Source organism: Salmo salar, chromosome 08, assembly GCF_965601325.2.
Source record: "Salmo salar chromosome 08, fSalSal1, whole genome shotgun sequence".
NCBI lineage: Eukaryota > Metazoa > Chordata > Actinopteri > Salmoniformes > Salmonidae > Salmo > Salmo salar.
Genome location: NC_138298.1, coordinates 4177501 through 4192500, shown reverse-complemented (window position 1 = coordinate 4192500; position 15000 = coordinate 4177501). Strand labels below are relative to the sequence as shown.

At 43.3% G+C, this 15000-nt stretch overlaps 35 non-coding genes and 4 pseudogenes across 35 annotated transcripts in view; all 39 read left to right on the top strand.

Annotated features, from left to right (window-relative positions):
- Positions 1 to 1549: 1549 nt before the first annotated feature.
- LOC145853546 (uncharacterized) lies at positions 1550 to 1658 on the top strand (annotated as a pseudogene).
- Positions 1659 to 1797: 139 nt separating this feature from the next.
- LOC145885300 (5S ribosomal RNA) lies at positions 1798 to 1916 on the top strand. Its single transcript, XR_014396881.1, has one exon. It is a non-coding gene; the product is annotated as a 5S ribosomal RNA (ribosomal RNA).
- A 139-nt stretch (positions 1917 to 2055) lies between these two features.
- Positions 2056 to 2174, top strand: LOC145885024 (5S ribosomal RNA). Its single transcript, XR_014396604.1, has one exon. It is a non-coding gene; the product is annotated as a 5S ribosomal RNA (ribosomal RNA).
- A 139-nt stretch (positions 2175 to 2313) lies between these two features.
- Positions 2314 to 2432, top strand: LOC145851201 (5S ribosomal RNA). Its single transcript, XR_014373051.1, has one exon. It is a non-coding gene; the product is annotated as a 5S ribosomal RNA (ribosomal RNA).
- A 139-nt stretch (positions 2433 to 2571) lies between these two features.
- On the top strand, positions 2572 to 2690 carry LOC145887332 (5S ribosomal RNA). Its single transcript, XR_014398923.1, has one exon. It is a non-coding gene; the product is annotated as a 5S ribosomal RNA (ribosomal RNA).
- A 139-nt stretch (positions 2691 to 2829) lies between these two features.
- Positions 2830 to 2948, top strand: LOC145887139 (5S ribosomal RNA). The gene has a single exon (XR_014398727.1). It is a non-coding gene; the product is annotated as a 5S ribosomal RNA (ribosomal RNA).
- A 139-nt stretch (positions 2949 to 3087) lies between these two features.
- On the top strand, positions 3088 to 3206 carry LOC145857521 (5S ribosomal RNA). Its single transcript, XR_014378420.1, has one exon. It is a non-coding gene; the product is annotated as a 5S ribosomal RNA (ribosomal RNA).
- Positions 3207 to 3614: 408 nt separating this feature from the next.
- LOC145852116 (5S ribosomal RNA) lies at positions 3615 to 3733 on the top strand. The gene has a single exon (XR_014373970.1). It is a non-coding gene; the product is annotated as a 5S ribosomal RNA (ribosomal RNA).
- Positions 3734 to 3872: 139 nt separating this feature from the next.
- Positions 3873 to 3991, top strand: LOC145887385 (5S ribosomal RNA). Its single transcript, XR_014398976.1, has one exon. It is a non-coding gene; the product is annotated as a 5S ribosomal RNA (ribosomal RNA).
- Positions 3992 to 4130: 139 nt separating this feature from the next.
- On the top strand, positions 4131 to 4249 carry LOC145885023 (5S ribosomal RNA). Its single transcript, XR_014396603.1, has one exon. It is a non-coding gene; the product is annotated as a 5S ribosomal RNA (ribosomal RNA).
- A 139-nt stretch (positions 4250 to 4388) lies between these two features.
- Positions 4389 to 4507, top strand: LOC145887138 (5S ribosomal RNA). Its single transcript, XR_014398726.1, has one exon. It is a non-coding gene; the product is annotated as a 5S ribosomal RNA (ribosomal RNA).
- A 139-nt stretch (positions 4508 to 4646) lies between these two features.
- LOC145853314 (uncharacterized) lies at positions 4647 to 4765 on the top strand (annotated as a pseudogene).
- Positions 4766 to 4904: 139 nt separating this feature from the next.
- On the top strand, positions 4905 to 5023 carry LOC145882935 (5S ribosomal RNA). Its single transcript, XR_014394507.1, has one exon. It is a non-coding gene; the product is annotated as a 5S ribosomal RNA (ribosomal RNA).
- A 409-nt stretch (positions 5024 to 5432) lies between these two features.
- LOC145885084 (5S ribosomal RNA) lies at positions 5433 to 5551 on the top strand. The gene has a single exon (XR_014396664.1). It is a non-coding gene; the product is annotated as a 5S ribosomal RNA (ribosomal RNA).
- A 139-nt stretch (positions 5552 to 5690) lies between these two features.
- Positions 5691 to 5809, top strand: LOC145883367 (5S ribosomal RNA). Its single transcript, XR_014394942.1, has one exon. It is a non-coding gene; the product is annotated as a 5S ribosomal RNA (ribosomal RNA).
- A 409-nt stretch (positions 5810 to 6218) lies between these two features.
- On the top strand, positions 6219 to 6337 carry LOC145850550 (5S ribosomal RNA). Its single transcript, XR_014372398.1, has one exon. It is a non-coding gene; the product is annotated as a 5S ribosomal RNA (ribosomal RNA).
- A 139-nt stretch (positions 6338 to 6476) lies between these two features.
- On the top strand, positions 6477 to 6595 carry LOC145851200 (5S ribosomal RNA). The gene has a single exon (XR_014373050.1). It is a non-coding gene; the product is annotated as a 5S ribosomal RNA (ribosomal RNA).
- Positions 6596 to 6734: 139 nt separating this feature from the next.
- LOC145857653 (5S ribosomal RNA) lies at positions 6735 to 6853 on the top strand. The gene has a single exon (XR_014378552.1). It is a non-coding gene; the product is annotated as a 5S ribosomal RNA (ribosomal RNA).
- Positions 6854 to 6992: 139 nt separating this feature from the next.
- Positions 6993 to 7111, top strand: LOC145887137 (5S ribosomal RNA). The gene has a single exon (XR_014398725.1). It is a non-coding gene; the product is annotated as a 5S ribosomal RNA (ribosomal RNA).
- A 1873-nt stretch (positions 7112 to 8984) lies between these two features.
- LOC145853545 (uncharacterized) lies at positions 8985 to 9093 on the top strand (annotated as a pseudogene).
- Positions 9094 to 9232: 139 nt separating this feature from the next.
- LOC145885299 (5S ribosomal RNA) lies at positions 9233 to 9351 on the top strand. Its single transcript, XR_014396880.1, has one exon. It is a non-coding gene; the product is annotated as a 5S ribosomal RNA (ribosomal RNA).
- A 139-nt stretch (positions 9352 to 9490) lies between these two features.
- Positions 9491 to 9609, top strand: LOC145885021 (5S ribosomal RNA). The gene has a single exon (XR_014396601.1). It is a non-coding gene; the product is annotated as a 5S ribosomal RNA (ribosomal RNA).
- A 139-nt stretch (positions 9610 to 9748) lies between these two features.
- Positions 9749 to 9867, top strand: LOC145851199 (5S ribosomal RNA). The gene has a single exon (XR_014373049.1). It is a non-coding gene; the product is annotated as a 5S ribosomal RNA (ribosomal RNA).
- Positions 9868 to 10275: 408 nt separating this feature from the next.
- Positions 10276 to 10394, top strand: LOC145852115 (5S ribosomal RNA). Its single transcript, XR_014373969.1, has one exon. It is a non-coding gene; the product is annotated as a 5S ribosomal RNA (ribosomal RNA).
- A 139-nt stretch (positions 10395 to 10533) lies between these two features.
- Positions 10534 to 10652, top strand: LOC145887384 (5S ribosomal RNA). Its single transcript, XR_014398975.1, has one exon. It is a non-coding gene; the product is annotated as a 5S ribosomal RNA (ribosomal RNA).
- A 139-nt stretch (positions 10653 to 10791) lies between these two features.
- On the top strand, positions 10792 to 10910 carry LOC145885020 (5S ribosomal RNA). The gene has a single exon (XR_014396600.1). It is a non-coding gene; the product is annotated as a 5S ribosomal RNA (ribosomal RNA).
- Positions 10911 to 11049: 139 nt separating this feature from the next.
- Positions 11050 to 11168, top strand: LOC145887135 (5S ribosomal RNA). Its single transcript, XR_014398722.1, has one exon. It is a non-coding gene; the product is annotated as a 5S ribosomal RNA (ribosomal RNA).
- Positions 11169 to 11307: 139 nt separating this feature from the next.
- On the top strand, positions 11308 to 11426 carry LOC145852946 (uncharacterized; annotated as a pseudogene).
- A 139-nt stretch (positions 11427 to 11565) lies between these two features.
- LOC145882934 (5S ribosomal RNA) lies at positions 11566 to 11684 on the top strand. The gene has a single exon (XR_014394506.1). It is a non-coding gene; the product is annotated as a 5S ribosomal RNA (ribosomal RNA).
- Positions 11685 to 12093: 409 nt separating this feature from the next.
- LOC145885083 (5S ribosomal RNA) lies at positions 12094 to 12212 on the top strand. Its single transcript, XR_014396663.1, has one exon. It is a non-coding gene; the product is annotated as a 5S ribosomal RNA (ribosomal RNA).
- A 139-nt stretch (positions 12213 to 12351) lies between these two features.
- LOC145883060 (5S ribosomal RNA) lies at positions 12352 to 12470 on the top strand. Its single transcript, XR_014394633.1, has one exon. It is a non-coding gene; the product is annotated as a 5S ribosomal RNA (ribosomal RNA).
- A 139-nt stretch (positions 12471 to 12609) lies between these two features.
- Positions 12610 to 12728, top strand: LOC145884077 (5S ribosomal RNA). Its single transcript, XR_014395656.1, has one exon. It is a non-coding gene; the product is annotated as a 5S ribosomal RNA (ribosomal RNA).
- A 139-nt stretch (positions 12729 to 12867) lies between these two features.
- Positions 12868 to 12986, top strand: LOC145881727 (5S ribosomal RNA). Its single transcript, XR_014393297.1, has one exon. It is a non-coding gene; the product is annotated as a 5S ribosomal RNA (ribosomal RNA).
- A 409-nt stretch (positions 12987 to 13395) lies between these two features.
- Positions 13396 to 13514, top strand: LOC145885082 (5S ribosomal RNA). Its single transcript, XR_014396662.1, has one exon. It is a non-coding gene; the product is annotated as a 5S ribosomal RNA (ribosomal RNA).
- A 139-nt stretch (positions 13515 to 13653) lies between these two features.
- Positions 13654 to 13772, top strand: LOC145883059 (5S ribosomal RNA). The gene has a single exon (XR_014394632.1). It is a non-coding gene; the product is annotated as a 5S ribosomal RNA (ribosomal RNA).
- A 139-nt stretch (positions 13773 to 13911) lies between these two features.
- On the top strand, positions 13912 to 14030 carry LOC145884076 (5S ribosomal RNA). The gene has a single exon (XR_014395655.1). It is a non-coding gene; the product is annotated as a 5S ribosomal RNA (ribosomal RNA).
- Positions 14031 to 14439: 409 nt separating this feature from the next.
- Positions 14440 to 14558, top strand: LOC145883366 (5S ribosomal RNA). The gene has a single exon (XR_014394941.1). It is a non-coding gene; the product is annotated as a 5S ribosomal RNA (ribosomal RNA).
- A 139-nt stretch (positions 14559 to 14697) lies between these two features.
- LOC145882979 (5S ribosomal RNA) lies at positions 14698 to 14816 on the top strand. The gene has a single exon (XR_014394551.1). It is a non-coding gene; the product is annotated as a 5S ribosomal RNA (ribosomal RNA).
- Positions 14817 to 14955: 139 nt separating this feature from the next.
- LOC145886248 (5S ribosomal RNA) overlaps positions 14956 to 15000 on the top strand; it is a 119-nt gene continuing 74 nt past the window's right edge. The window contains exon 1 of the ribosomal RNA XR_014397832.1: positions 14956 to 15000. This exon is cut by the window's right edge and continues 74 nt beyond it. This is a non-coding gene — a ribosomal RNA (5S ribosomal RNA).

Genomic DNA, 15000 nt, shown 5'->3' with positions numbered 1-15000 from the left:
ATTTACTAAGGATCTCTGCTCTAACGTGACACTTCCCACTTCTTCCATAGGCTCTCAGAGCCCGGGAAAAAAGAGAATGTCGTCATTCCAGCCCCAGGCTGAAACACATTATCGCCTTTCTCAAGTGGCCCATCAAGAGACACTAGCTTATGCGCGTGACCCCGACCGCCCCCGCCTTTGGGATTTTTTCCTCTGTTTGCCGAAAAGGAGATTCCCTGTCGGAATATTATCGCTTTTCTACGAGAAAAATGACGTAAAAATTGATTTTAAACAGCGGTTGACATGCTTCGACGTACGGCAATGGAATACTTTGAATTTTATTGTCAGGAATTGCGCCAAGCGCGCGACACTTCTTTACTATTTCGGATAGTGTCTGGAACGCACGAACAAAACGCCGCTATTCGGATATAACGATGGATTATTTTGGACCAAACCAACATTTGTTATTGAAGTAGACGTCCTGGGTGTGCATTCTGACGAAGACAACAAAAGGTAATGACATTTTTATAATAGTAAATATGATTATGGTGAGTGCTAAACTTGCCGGGTGTCTAAATAGCGAGCCCGTGATGCCTGGGCTATGTACTTAGAATATTGCAAAATGTGCTTTCACCAAAAAGCTATTTTAAAATCGGACATATCGAGTGCATAGAGGAGGTCTGTATCTATAATTCTTAAAATAATTGTTATGCTTTTTGTGAACGTTTATCGTGAGTAATTTAGTAAAATGTTAGCGAATTCCCCGTAAGTTTGCGGGGGGTATGCTAGTTCTGAACGTCACATGCTAATGTAAAAAGCTGGTTTTTGATATAAATATGAACTTGATTGAACAAAACATGCATGTATTGTATAACATAATGTCCTAGGGTTGTCATCTGATGAAGATCATCAAAGGTGAGTGCTGCATTTAGCTGTCTTCTGGGTTTTGGTGACATTATATGCTGGCTTGAAAAATGGGTGTCTGATTATTTCTGGCTTGGTACTCTGCTGACATAATCTAATGTTTTGCTTTCGTTGTAAAGCCTTTTTGAAATCGGACAGTGTGGTTAGATTAACGAGAGTCTTATCTTTAAATGGCTGTAAAATAGTCATATGTTTGAGAAATTGAAGTAATAGGATTTTGAAGATTTTGAAAATCGCGCCACAGGCTGGCAGTGGCTGTTACGTAGGTGGGACGAATTCGTCCCGCCGGTCCCATAGAGGTTAATGATGAATTGACTCAATGCAGCTTCCTGCCTTTTTAATAGGATCAAATTTCCTTGTGTTTTCAATTAGCATCTGCCTTGTATTTATAAGACAAACAAGAATATTGTTGCTGAATGCAGCTTGTGTGTGCTTTATGCTCCTTTGCCCTGTTCAAATTATGAAAGGAAATAAAGTTTGTATTTTATCCAACTACCTATGCTAAAAAGTGATGGGAACAGTGTTTGTAATTTCTTCTACTTTTTCAGTGACACAAAGTTCAAGCTGCTTATCTAATTGGTGAAAATGCAATGTCTGTTTATCACACTCACTTTGACTATATATGTTGTAGCAAGAGATTGTTCTCGCTTACGGCCATACCAGCCTGGGTACGCCTGATCTCGGAAGCTAAGCAGGGTCGGGCCTGGTTAGTACTTGGATGGGAGACAGCCTGGGAATACCAGGTGCTGTAAGCATTTTGTCCACGAGGGTGTGCTCTTGCACTATTTCATCAGCAACACTGCCTTGTAGTAAGCATTTAATGATGAATTGACTAAATGTCTGTTTTATCAGACTCACTTTGACTATATATGTTGTAGCAAGAGATTGTTTCTCGCTTACGGCCATATCAGCCTGGGTACGCCCGATCTCGTCTGATCTCGTAAGCTAAGCAGGTTCGGGCCTGGTTAGTACTTGGATGGGAGACCGCCTGGGAATACCAGGTGCTGTAAGCATTTTGTCCACGAGGGTGTGCTCTTGCACTATTTCATCAGCAACACTGCCTTGTAGTAAGCATTTAATGATGAATTGACTAAATGTATTTTTTATCAGACTCACTTTGACTATATATGTTGTAGCAAGAGATTGTTTCTCGCTTACGGCCATACCAGCCTGGGTACTCCCGATCTCGTCTGATCTCGGAAGCTAAGCAGGGTCGGGCCTGGTTAGTACGTGGATGGGAGACCGCCTGGGAATACCAGGTGCTGTAAGCATTTTGTCCACGAGGGTGTGCTCTTGCACTATTTCATCAGCAACACTGCCTTGTAGTAAGCATTTAATGATGAATTGACTAAATGTCTGTTTTATCAGACTCACTTTGACTATATATGTTGTAGCAAGAGATTGTTTCTCGCTTACGGCCATATCAGCCTGGGTACGCCCGATCTCGTCTGATCTCGGAAGCTAAGCAGGGTCGGGCCTGGTTAGTACTTGGATGTGAGACCGCCTGGGAATACCAGGTGCTGTAAGCATTTTGTCCACGAGGGTGTGCTCTTGCACTATTTCATCAGCAACACTGCCTTGTAGTAAGCATTTAATGATGAATTGACTAAATGTCTGTTTTATCAGACTCACTTTGACTATATATGTTGTAGCAAGAGATTGTTTCTCGCTTACGGCCATACCAGCCTGGGTACTCCCGATCTCGTCTGATCTCGGAAGCTAAGCAGGGTCGGGCCTCGTTAGTACTTGGATGGGAGACCGCCTGGGAATACCAGGTGCTGTAAGCATTTTGTCCACGAGGGTGTGCTCTTGCACTATTTCATCAGCAACACTGCCTTGTAGTAAGCATTTAATGATGAATTGACTAAATGTCTGTTTTATCAGTCTCACTTTGACTATATATGTTGTAGCAAGAGATTGTTTCTCGCTTACGGCCATATCAGCCTGGGTACGCCCGATCTCGTCTGATCTCGGAAGCTAAGCAGGGTCGGGCCTGGTTAGTACTTGGATGGGAGACCGCCTGGGAATACCAGGTGCTGTAAGAATTTTGTCCACGAGGGTGTGCTCTTGCACTATTTCATCAGCAACACTGCCTTGTAGTAAGCATTTAATGATGAATTGACTAAATGTCTGTTTTATCAGACTCACTTTGACTATATATGTTGTAGCAAGAGATTGTTTCTCGCTTACGGCCATACCAGCCTGGGTACGCCCGATCTCGTTTGATCTCGGAAGCTAAGCAGGGTTGGGCCTGGTTAGTACTTGGATGGGAGACCGCCTGGGAATACCAGGTGCTGTAAGCATTTTGTCCACGAGGGTGTGCTCTTGCACTATTTCATCAGCAACACTGCCTTGTAGTAAGCATTTAATGATGAATTGACTAAATGCAGCTTCCTGCCTTTTTAATAGGATCAAATTTCCTTGTGTTTTCAATTAGCATCTGCCTTGTATTTATAAGACAAACAAGAATATTGTTGCTGAATGCAGCTTGTGTGTGCTTTATGCTCCTTTGCCCTGTTCAAATTATGAAAGGAAATAAAGTTTGTATTTTATCCAACTACCTATGCTAAAAAGTGATGGGAACAGTGTTTGTAATTTCTTCTACTTTTTCAGTGACACAAAGTTCAAGCTGCTTATCTAATTGGTGAAAATGCAATGTCTGTTTATCACACTCACTTTGACTATATATGTTGTAGCAAGAGATTGTTCTCGCTTACGGCCATACCAGCCTGGGTACGCCCGATCTTGTCTGATCTCGGAAGCTAAGCAGGGTCGGGCCTGGTTAGTACTTGGATGGGAGACAGCCTGGGAATACCAGGTGCTGTAAGCATTTTGTCCACGAGGGTGTGCTCTTGCACTATTTCATCAGCAACACTGCCTTGTAGTAAGCATTTAATGATGAATTGACTAAATGTCTGTTTTATCAGACTCACTTTGACTATATATGTTGTAGCAAGAGATTGTTTCTCGCTTACGGCCATATCAGCCTGGGTACGCCCGATCTTGTCTGATCTCGGAAGCTAAGCAGGGTCGGGCCTGGTTAGTACTTGGATGGGAGACCGCCTGGGAATACCAGGTGCTGTAAGCATTTTGTCCACGAGGGTGTGCTCTTGCACTATTTCATCAGCAACACTGCCTTGTAGTAAGCATTTAATGATGAATTGACTAAATGTCTGTTTTATCAGACTCACTTTGACTATATATGTTGTAGCAAGAGATTGTTTCTCGCTTACGGCCATACCAGCCTGGGTACTCCCGATCTCGTCTGATCTCGGAAGCTAAGCAGGGTCGGGCCTGGTTAGTACGTGGATGGGAGACCGCCTGGGAATACCAGGTGCTGTAAGCATTTTGTCCACGAGGGTGTGCTCTTGCACTATTTCATCAGCAACACTGCCTTGTAGTAAGCATTTAATGATGAATTGACTAAATGTCTGTTTTATCAGACTCACTTTGACTATATATGTTGTAGCAAGAGATTGTTTCTCGCTTACGGCCATATCAGCCTGGGTACGCCCGATCTCGTCTGATCTCGGAAGCTAAGCAGGGTCGGGCCTGGTTAGTACTTGGATGGGAGACCGCCTGGGAATACCAGGTGCTGTAAGAATTTTGTCCACGAGGGTGTGCTCTTGCACTATTTCATCAGCAACACTGCCTTGTAGTAAGCATTTAATGATGAATTGACTAAATGTCTGTTTTATCAGACTCACTTTGACTATATATGTTGTAGCAAGAGATTGTTTCTCGCTTACGGCCATATCAGCCTGGGTACGCCCGATCTCGTTTGATCTCAGAAGCTCAGCAGGGTCGGGCCTGGTTAGTACTTGGATGTGAGACCACCTGGGAATACCAGGTGCTGTAAGCATTTTGTCCACGAGGGTGTGCTCTTGCACTATTTCATCAGCAACACTGCCTTGTAGTAAGCATTTAATGATGAATTGACTAAATGTCTGTTTTATCAGACTCACTTTGACTGTATATGTTGTAGCAAGAGATTGTTTCTCGCTTATGGCCATACCAGCCTGGGTACGCCCGATCTCGTTTGATCTCGGAAGCTAAGCAGGGTCGGGCCTGGTTAGTACTTGGATGGGAGACCGCCTGGGAATACCAGGTGCTGTAAGCATTTTGTCCACGAGGGTGTGCTCTTGCACTATTTCATCAGCAACACTGCCTTGTAGTAAGCATTTAATGATGAATTGACTAAATGCAGCTTCCTGCCTTTTTAATAGGATCAAATTTCCTTGTGTTTTCAATTAGCATCTGCCTTGTATTTATAAGACAAACAAGAATATTGTTGCTGAATGCAGCTTGTGTGTGCTTTATGCTCCTTTGCCCTGTTCAAATGATGAAAGGAAATAAAGTTTGTATTTTATCCAACTACCTGTGCTAAAAAGTGATGGGAACAGTGTTTGTAATTTCTTCTACTTTTTCAGTGACACAAAGTTCAAGCTGCTTATCTAATTGGTGAAAATGCAATGTCTGTTTATCACACTCACTTTGACTATATATGTTGTAGCAAGAGATTGTTTCTCCCTTACGGCCATACCAGCCTGGGTACTCCCGATCTCGTCTGATCTCGGAAGCTAAGCAGGGTCGGGCCTGGTTAGTACTTGGATGGGAGACCGCCTGGGAATACCAGGTGCTGTAAGCATTTTGTCCACGAGGGTGTGCTCTTGCACTATTTCATCAGCAACACTGCCTTGTAGTAAGCATTTAATGATGAATTGACTAAATGTCTGTTTTATCAGACTCACTTTGACTATATATGTTGTAGCAAGAGATTGTTTCTCGCTTACGGCCATATCAGCCTGGGTACGCCCGATCTCGTCTGATCTCGGAAGCTAAGCAGGGTCGGGCCTGGTTAGTACTTGGATGGGAGACCGCCTGGGAATACCAGGTGCTGTAAGCATTTTGTCCACGAGGGTGTGCTCTTGCACTATTTCATCAGCAACACTGCCTTGTAGTAAGCATTTAATGATGAATTGACTAAATGCAGCTTCCTGCCTTTTTAATAGGATCAAATTTCCTTGTGTTTTCAATTAGCATCTGCCTTGTATTTATAAGACAAACAAGAATATTGTTGCTGAATGCAGCTTGTGTGTGCTTTATGGTCCTTTGCCCTGTTCAAATGATGAAAGGAAATAAAGTTTGTATTTTATCCAACTACCTGTGCTAAAAAGTGATGGGAACAGTGTTTGTAATTTCTTCTACTTTTTCATTGACACAAAGTTCAAGCTGCTTATCTAATTGGTGAAAAGGCAATGTCTGTTTATCACACTCACTTTGACTATATATGTTGTAGCAAGAGATTGTTTCTCGCTTACGGCCATACCATCCTGGGTACGCCCGATCTTGTCTGATCTCGGAAGCTAAGCAGGGTCGGGCCTGGTTAGTACTTGGAAGGGAGACTGCCTGGGAATACCAGGTGCTGTAAGCATTTTGTCCACGAGGGTGTGCTCTTGCACTATTTCATCAGCAACACTGCCTTGTATTAAGCATTTAATGATGAATTGACTAAATGTCTGTTTTATCAGACTCACTTTGACTATATATGTTGTAGCAAGAGATTGTTTCTCGCTTACGGCCATATCAGCCTGGGTACGCCCGATCTCGTCTGATCTCGGAAGCTAAGCAGGGTCGGGCCTGGTTAGTACTTGGATGTGAGACCGCCTGGGAATACCAGGTGCTGTAAGCATTTTGTCCACGAGGGTGTGCTCTTGCACTATTTCATCAGCAACACTGCCTTGTAGTAAGCATTTAATGATGAATTGACTAAATGTCTGTTTTATCAGACTCACTTTGACTATATATGTTGTAGCAAGAGATTGTTTCTCGCTTACGGCCATACCAGCCTGGGTACTCCCGATCTCGTCTGATCTCGGAAGCTAAGCAGGGTCGGGCCTGGTTAGTACTTGGATGGGAGACCGCCTGGGAATACCAGGTGCTGTAAGCATTTTGTCCACGAGGGTGTGCTCTTGCACTATTTCATCAGCAACACTGCCTTGTAGTAAGCATTTAATGATGAATTGACTAAATGTCTGTTTTATCAGTCTCACTTTGACTATATATGTTGTAGCAAGAGATTGTTTCTCGCTTACGGCCATATCAGCCTGGGTACGCCCGATCTCGTCTGATCTCGGAAGCTAAGCAGGGTCGGGCCTGGTTAGTACTTGGATGGGAGACCGCCTGGGAATACCAGGTGCTGTAAGAATTTTGTCCACGAGGGTGTGCTCTTGCACTATTTCATCAGCAACACTGCCTTGTAGTAAGCATTTAACCTGTTAGGGCTAGGGGGCAGCATTGACACGGCTGGATAAAAAACATACCCGATTTAATCTGGTTACCACTCCTACTCAGTAACTAGAATATGCATATACTTATTACATATGGATAGAAAACACCCTAAATTTTCTAAAACTGTTTGAATGGTGTCTGTGAGTATAACAGAACTCAAATGGCAGGTCAAAACCTGAGAGATTCCTTTACAGGAAGTGGCCTGTCTGACCATTTCTGGAACTTCTTTGCCATCTCTATCATTTACTAAGGATCTCTGCTCTAACGTGACACTTCCCACTTCTTCCATAGGCTCTCAGAGCCCGGGAAAAAAGAGAATGTCGTCATTCCAGCCCCAGGCTGAAACACATTATCGCCTTTCTCAAGTGGCCCATCAAGAGACACTAGCTTATGCGCGTGACCCCGACCGCCCCCGCCTTTGGGATTTTTTCCTCTGTTTGCCGAAAAGGAGATTCCCTGTCGGAATATTATCGCTTTTCTACGAGAAAAATGACGTAAAAATTGATTTTAAACAGCGGTTGACATGCTTCGACGTACGGCAATGGAATACTTTGAATTTTATTGTCAGGAATTGCGCCAAGCGCGCGACACTTCTTTACTATTTCGGATAGTGTCTGGAACGCACGAACAAAACGCCGCTATTCGGATATAACGATGGATTATTTTGGACCAAACCAACATTTGTTATTGAAGTAGACGTCCTGGGTGTGCATTCTGACGAAGACAACAAAAGGTAATGACATTTTTATAATAGTAAATATGATTATGGTGAGTGCTAAACTTGCCGGGTGTCTAAATAGCGAGCCCGTGATGCCTGGGCTATGTACTTAGAATATTGCAAAATGTGCTTTCACCAAAAAGCTATTTTAAAATCGGACATATCGAGTGCATAGAGGAGGTCTGTATCTATAATTCTTAAAATAATTGTTATGCTTTTTGTGAACGTTTATCGTGAGTAATTTAGTAAAATGTTAGCGAATTCCCCGTAAGTTTGCGGGGGGTATGCTAGTTCTGAACGTCACATGCTAATGTAAAAAGCTGGTTTTTGATATAAATATGAACTTGATTGAACAAAACATGCATGTATTGTATAACATAATGTCCTAGGGTTGTCATCTGATGAAGATCATCAAAGGTGAGTGCTGCATTTAGCTGTCTTCTGGGTTTTGGTGACATTATATGCTGGCTTGAAAAATGGGTGTCTGATTATTTCTGGCTTGGTACTCTGCTGACATAATCTAATGTTTTGCTTTCGTTGTAAAGCCTTTTTGAAATCGGACAGTGTGGTTAGATTAACGAGAGTCTTATCTTTAAATGGCTGTAAAATAGTCATATGTTTGAGAAATTGAAGTAATAGGATTTTGAAGATTTTGAAAATCGCGCCACAGGCTGGCAGTGGCTGTTACGTAGGTGGGACGAATTCGTCCCGCCGGTCCCATAGAGGTTAATGATGAATTGACTCAATGCAGCTTCCTGCCTTTTTAATAGGATCAAATTTCCTTGTGTTTTCAATTAGCATCTGCCTTGTATTTATAAGACAAACAAGAATATTGTTGCTGAATGCAGCTTGTGTGTGCTTTATGCTCCTTTGCCCTGTTCAAATTATGAAAGGAAATAAAGTTTGTATTTTATCCAACTACCTATGCTAAAAAGTGATGGGAACAGTGTTTGTAATTTCTTCTACTTTTTCAGTGACACAAAGTTCAAGCTGCTTATCTAATTGGTGAAAATGCAATGTCTGTTTATCACACTCACTTTGACTATATATGTTGTAGCAAGAGATTGTTCTCGCTTACGGCCATACCAGCCTGGGTACGCCTGATCTCGGAAGCTAAGCAGGGTCGGGCCTGGTTAGTACTTGGATGGGAGACAGCCTGGGAATACCAGGTGCTGTAAGCATTTTGTCCACGAGGGTGTGCTCTTGCACTATTTCATCAGCAACACTGCCTTGTAGTAAGCATTTAATGATGAATTGACTAAATGTCTGTTTTATCAGACTCACTTTGACTATATATGTTGTAGCAAGAGATTGTTTCTCGCTTACGGCCATATCAGCCTGGGTACGCCCGATCTCGTCTGATCTCGTAAGCTAAGCAGGTTCGGGCCTGGTTAGTACTTGGATGGGAGACCGCCTGGGAATACCAGGTGCTGTAAGCATTTTGTCCACGAGGGTGTGCTCTTGCACTATTTCATCAGCAACACTGCCTTGTAGTAAGCATTTAATGATGAATTGACTAAATGTATTTTTTATCAGACTCACTTTGACTATATATGTTGTAGCAAGAGATTGTTTCTCGCTTACGGCCATACCAGCCTGGGTACTCCCGATCTCGTCTGATCTCGGAAGCTAAGCAGGGTCGGGCCTGGTTAGTACGTGGATGGGAGACCGCCTGGGAATACCAGGTGCTGTAAGCATTTTGTCCACGAGGGTGTGCTCTTGCACTATTTCATCAGCAACACTGCCTTGTAGTAAGCATTTAATGATGAATTGACTAAATGTCTGTTTTATCAGACTCACTTTGACTATATATGTTGTAGCAAGAGATTGTTTCTCGCTTACGGCCATATCAGCCTGGGTACGCCCGATCTCGTCTGATCTCGGAAGCTAAGCAGGGTCGGGCCTGGTTAGTACTTGGATGTGAGACCGCCTGGGAATACCAGGTGCTGTAAGCATTTTGTCCACGAGGGTGTGCTCTTGCACTATTTCATCAGCAACACTGCCTTGTAGTAAGCATTTAATGATGAATTGACTAAATGCAGCTTCCTGCCTTTTTAATAGGATCAAATTTCCTTGTGTTTTCAATTAGCATCTGCCTTGTATTTATAAGACAAACAAGAATATTGTTGCTGAATGCAGCTTGTGTGTGCTTTATGCTCCTTTGCCCTGTTCAAATTATGAAAGGAAATAAAGTTTGTATTTTATCCAACTACCTATGCTAAAAAGTGATGGGAACAGTGTTTGTAATTTCTTCTACTTTTTCAGTGACACAAAGTTCAAGCTGCTTATCTAATTGGTGAAAATGCAATGTCTGTTTATCACACTCACTTTGACTATATATGTTGTAGCAAGAGATTGTTCTCGCTTACGGCCATACCAGCCTGGGTACGCCCGATCTTGTCTGATCTCGGAAGCTAAGCAGGGTCGGGCCTGGTTAGTACTTGGATGGGAGACAGCCTGGGAATACCAGGTGCTGTAAGCATTTTGTCCACGAGGGTGTGCTCTTGCACTATTTCATCAGCAACACTGCCTTGTAGTAAGCATTTAATGATGAATTGACTAAATGTCTGTTTTATCAGACTCACTTTGACTATATATGTTGTAGCAAGAGATTGTTTCTCGCTTACGGCCATATCAGCCTGGGTACGCCCGATCTTGTCTGATCTCGGAAGCTAAGCAGGGTCGGGCCTGGTTAGTACTTGGATGGGAGACCGCCTGGGAATACCAGGTGCTGTAAGCATTTTGTCCACGAGGGTGTGCTCTTGCACTATTTCATCAGCAACACTGCCTTGTAGTAAGCATTTAATGATGAATTGACTAAATGTCTGTTTTATCAGACTCACTTTGACTATATATGTTGTAGCAAGAGATTGTTTCTCGCTTACGGCCATACCAGCCTGGGTACTCCCGATCTCGTCTGATCTCGGAAGCTAAGCAGGGTCGGGCCTGGTTAGTACGTGGATGGGAGACCGCCTGGGAATACCAGGTGCTGTAAGCATTTTGTCCACGAGGGTGTGCTCTTGCACTATTTCATCAGCAACACTGCCTTGTAGTAAGCATTTAATGATGAATTGACTAAATGTCTGTTTTATCAGACTCACTTTGACTATATATGTTGTAGCAAGAGATTGTTTCTCGCTTACGGCCATATCAGCCTGGGTACGCCCGATCTCGTCTGATCTCGGAAGCTAAGCAGGGTCGGGCCTGGTTAGTACTTGGATGGGAGACCGCCTGGGAATACCAGGTGCTGTAAGAATTTTGTCCACGAGGGTGTGCTCTTGCACTATTTCATCAGCAACACTGCCTTGTAGTAAGCATTTAATGATGAATTGACTAAATGTCTGTTTTATCAGACTCACTTTGACTATATATGTTGTAGCAAGAGATTGTTTCTCGCTTACGGCCATATCAGCCTGGGTACGCCCGATCTCGTTTGATCTCGGAAGCTCAGCAGGGTCGGGCCTGGTTAGTACTTGGATGTGAGACCACCTGGGAATACCAGGTGCTGTAAGCATTTTGTCCACGAGGGTGTGCTCTTGCACTATTTCATCAGCAACACTGCCTTGTAGTAAGCATTTAATGATGAATTGACTAAATGTCTGTTTTATCAGACTCACTTTGACTGTATATGTTGTAGCAAGAGATTGTTTCTCGCTTATGGCCATACCAGCCTGGGTACGCCCGATCTCGTTTGATCTCGGAAGCTAAGCAGGGTCGGGCCTGGTTAGTACTTGGATGGGAGACCGCCTGGGAATACCAGGTGCTGTAAGCATTTTGTCCACGAGGGTGTGCTCTTGCACTATTTCATCAGCAACACTGCCTTGTAGTAAGCATTTAATGATGAATTGACTAAATGCAGCTTCCTGCCTTTTTAATAGGATCAAATTTCCTTGTGTTTTCAATTAGCATCTGCCTTGTATTTATAAGACAAACAAGAATATTGTTGCTGAATGCAGCTTGTGTGTGCTTTATGCTCCTTTGCCCTGTTCAAATGATGAAAGGAAATAAAGTTTGTATTTTATCCAACTACCTGTGCTAAAAAGTGATGGGAACAGTGTTTGTAATTTCTTCTACTTTTTCAGTGACACAAAGTTCAAGCTGCTTATCTAATTGGTGAAAATGCAATGTCTGTTTATCACACTCACTTTGACTATATATGTTGTAGCAAGAGATTGTTTCTCCCTTACGGCCATACCAGCCTGGGTACTCCCGATCTCGTCTGATCTCGGAAGCTAAGCAGGGTCGGGCCTGGTTAGTACTTGGATGGGAGACCGCCTGGGAATACCAGGTGCTGTAAGCATTTTGTCCACGAGGGTGTGCTCTTGCACTATTTCATCAGCAACACTGCCTTGTAGTAAGCATTTAATGATGAATTGACTAAATGTCTGTTTTATCAGACTCACTTTGACTATATATGTTGTAGCAAGAGATTGTTTCTCGCTTACGGCCATACCAGCCTGGGTACTCCCGATCTCGTCTGATCTCGGAAGCTAAGCAGGGTCGGGCCTGGTTAGTACTTGGATGGGACACCGCCTGGGAATACCAGGTGCTGTAAGCATTTTGTCCACGAGGGTGTGCTCTTGCACTATTTCATCAGCAACACTGCCTTGTAGTAAGCATTTAATGATGAATTGACTAAATGTCTGTTTTATCAGACTCACTTTGACTATATATGTTGTAGCAAGAGATTGTTTCTCGCTTACGGCCATATCAGCCTGGGTACTCCCGATCTCGTCTGATCTCGGAAGCTAAGCAGGGTCGGGCCTGGTTAGTACTTGGATGGGAGACCGCCTGGGAATACCAGGTGCTGTAAGCATTTTGTCCACGAGGGTGTGCTCTTGCACTATTTCATCAGCAACACTGCCTTGTAGTAAGCATTTAATGATGAATTGACTAAATGTCTGTTTTATCAGACTCACTTTGACTGTATATGTTGTAGCAAGAGATTGTTTCTTGCTTACGGCCATACCAGCCTGGGTACGCCCGATCTCGTTTGATCTCGGAAGCTAAGCAGGGTCGGGCCTGGTTAGTACTTGGATGGGAGACCGCCTGGGAATACCAGGTGCTGTAAGCATTTTGTCCACGAGGGTGTGCTCTTGCACTATTTCATCAGCAACACTGCCTTGTAGTAAGCATTTAATGATGAATTGACTAAATGCAGCTTCCTGCCTTTTTAATAGGATCAAATTTCCTTGTGTTTTCAATTAGCATCTGCCTTGTATTTATAAGACAAACAAGAATATTGTTGCTGAATGCAGCTTGTGTGTGCTTTATGCTCCTTTGCCCTGTTCAAATGATGAAAGGAAATAAAGTTTGTATTTTATCCAACTACCTGTGCTAAAAAGTGATGGGAACAGTGTTTGTAATTTCTTCTACTTTTTCAGTGACACAAAGTTCAAGTTGCTTATCTAATTGGTGAAAATGCAATGTCTGTTTATCACACTCACTTTGACTATATATGTTGTAGCAAGAGATTGTTTCTCCCTTACGGCCATACCAGCCTGGGTACTCCCGATCTCGTCTGATCTCGGAAGCTAAGCAGGGTCGGGCCTGGTTAGTACTTGGATGGGAGACCGCCTGGGAATACCAGGTGCTGTAAGCATTTTGTCCACGAGGGTGTGCTCTTGCACTATTTCATCAGCAACACTGCCTTGTAGTAAGCATTTAATGATGAATTGACTAAATGTCTGTTTTATCAGACTCACTTTGACTATATATGTTGTAGCAAGAGATTGTTTCTCGCTTACGGCCATACCAGCCTGGGTACTCCCGATCTCGTCTGATCTCGGAAGCTAAGCAGGGTCGGGCCTGGTTAGTACTTGGATGGGACACCGCCTGGGAATACCAGGTGCTGTAAGCATTTTGTCCACGAGGGTGTGCTCTTGCACTATTTCATCAGCAACACTGCCTTGTAGTAAGCATTTAATGATGAATTGACTAAATGTCTGTTTTATCAGACTCACTTTGACTATATATGTTGTAGCAAGAGATTGTTTCTCGCTTACGGCCATATCAGCCTGGGTACTCCCGATCTCGTCTGATCTCGGAAGCTAAGCAGGGTCGGGCCTGGTTAGTACTTGGATGGGAGACCGCCTGGGAATACCAGGTGCTGTAAGCATTTTGTCCACGAGGGTGTGCTCTTGCACTATTTCATCAGCAACACTGCCTTGTAGTAAGCATTTAATGATGAATTGACTAAATGCAGCTTCCTGCCTTTTTAATAGGATCAAATTTCCTTGTGTTTTCATTTAGCATCTGCCTTGTATTTATAAGACAAACAAGAATATTGTTGCTGAATGCAGCTTGTGTGTGCTTTGTGCTCCTTTGCCCTGTTCAAATGATGAAAGGAAATAAAGTTTGTATTTTATCCAACTACCTGTGCTAAAAAGTGATGGGAACAGTGTTTGTAATTTCTTCTACTTTTTCAGTGACACAAAGTTCAAGCTGCTTATCTAATTGGTGAAAATGCAATGTCTGTTTATCACACTCACTTTGACTATATATGTTGTAGCAAGAGATTGTTTCTCGCTTACGGCCATATCAGCCTGGGTACGCCCGATCTCGTCTGATCTCGGAAGCTAAGCAGGGTCGGGCCTGGTTAGTACTTGGATGGGAGACCGCCTGGGAATACCAGGTGCTGTAAGCATTTTGTCCACGAGGGTGTGCTCTTGCACTATTTCATCAGCAACACTGCCTTGTAGTAAGCATTTAATGATGAATTGACTAAATGTCTGTTTTATCAGACTCACTTTGACTATATATGTTGTAGCAAGAGATTGTTTCTCGCTTACGGCCATACCAGCCTGGGTACGCCCGATCTCGTCTGATCTCGGAAGCTAAGCAGGGTCGGGCCTGGTTAGTACTTGGATGGGACACCGCCTGGGAATACCAGGTGCTGTAAGCATTTTGTCCACGAGGGTGTGCTCTTGCACTATTTCATCAGCAACACTGCCTTGTAGTAAGCATTTAATGATGAATTGACTAAATGTCTGTTTTATCAGACTCACTTTGACTGTATATGTTGTAGCAAGAGATTGTTTCTCGCTTATGGCCATACCAGCCTGGGTACGCCCGATCTTGTCTGATCT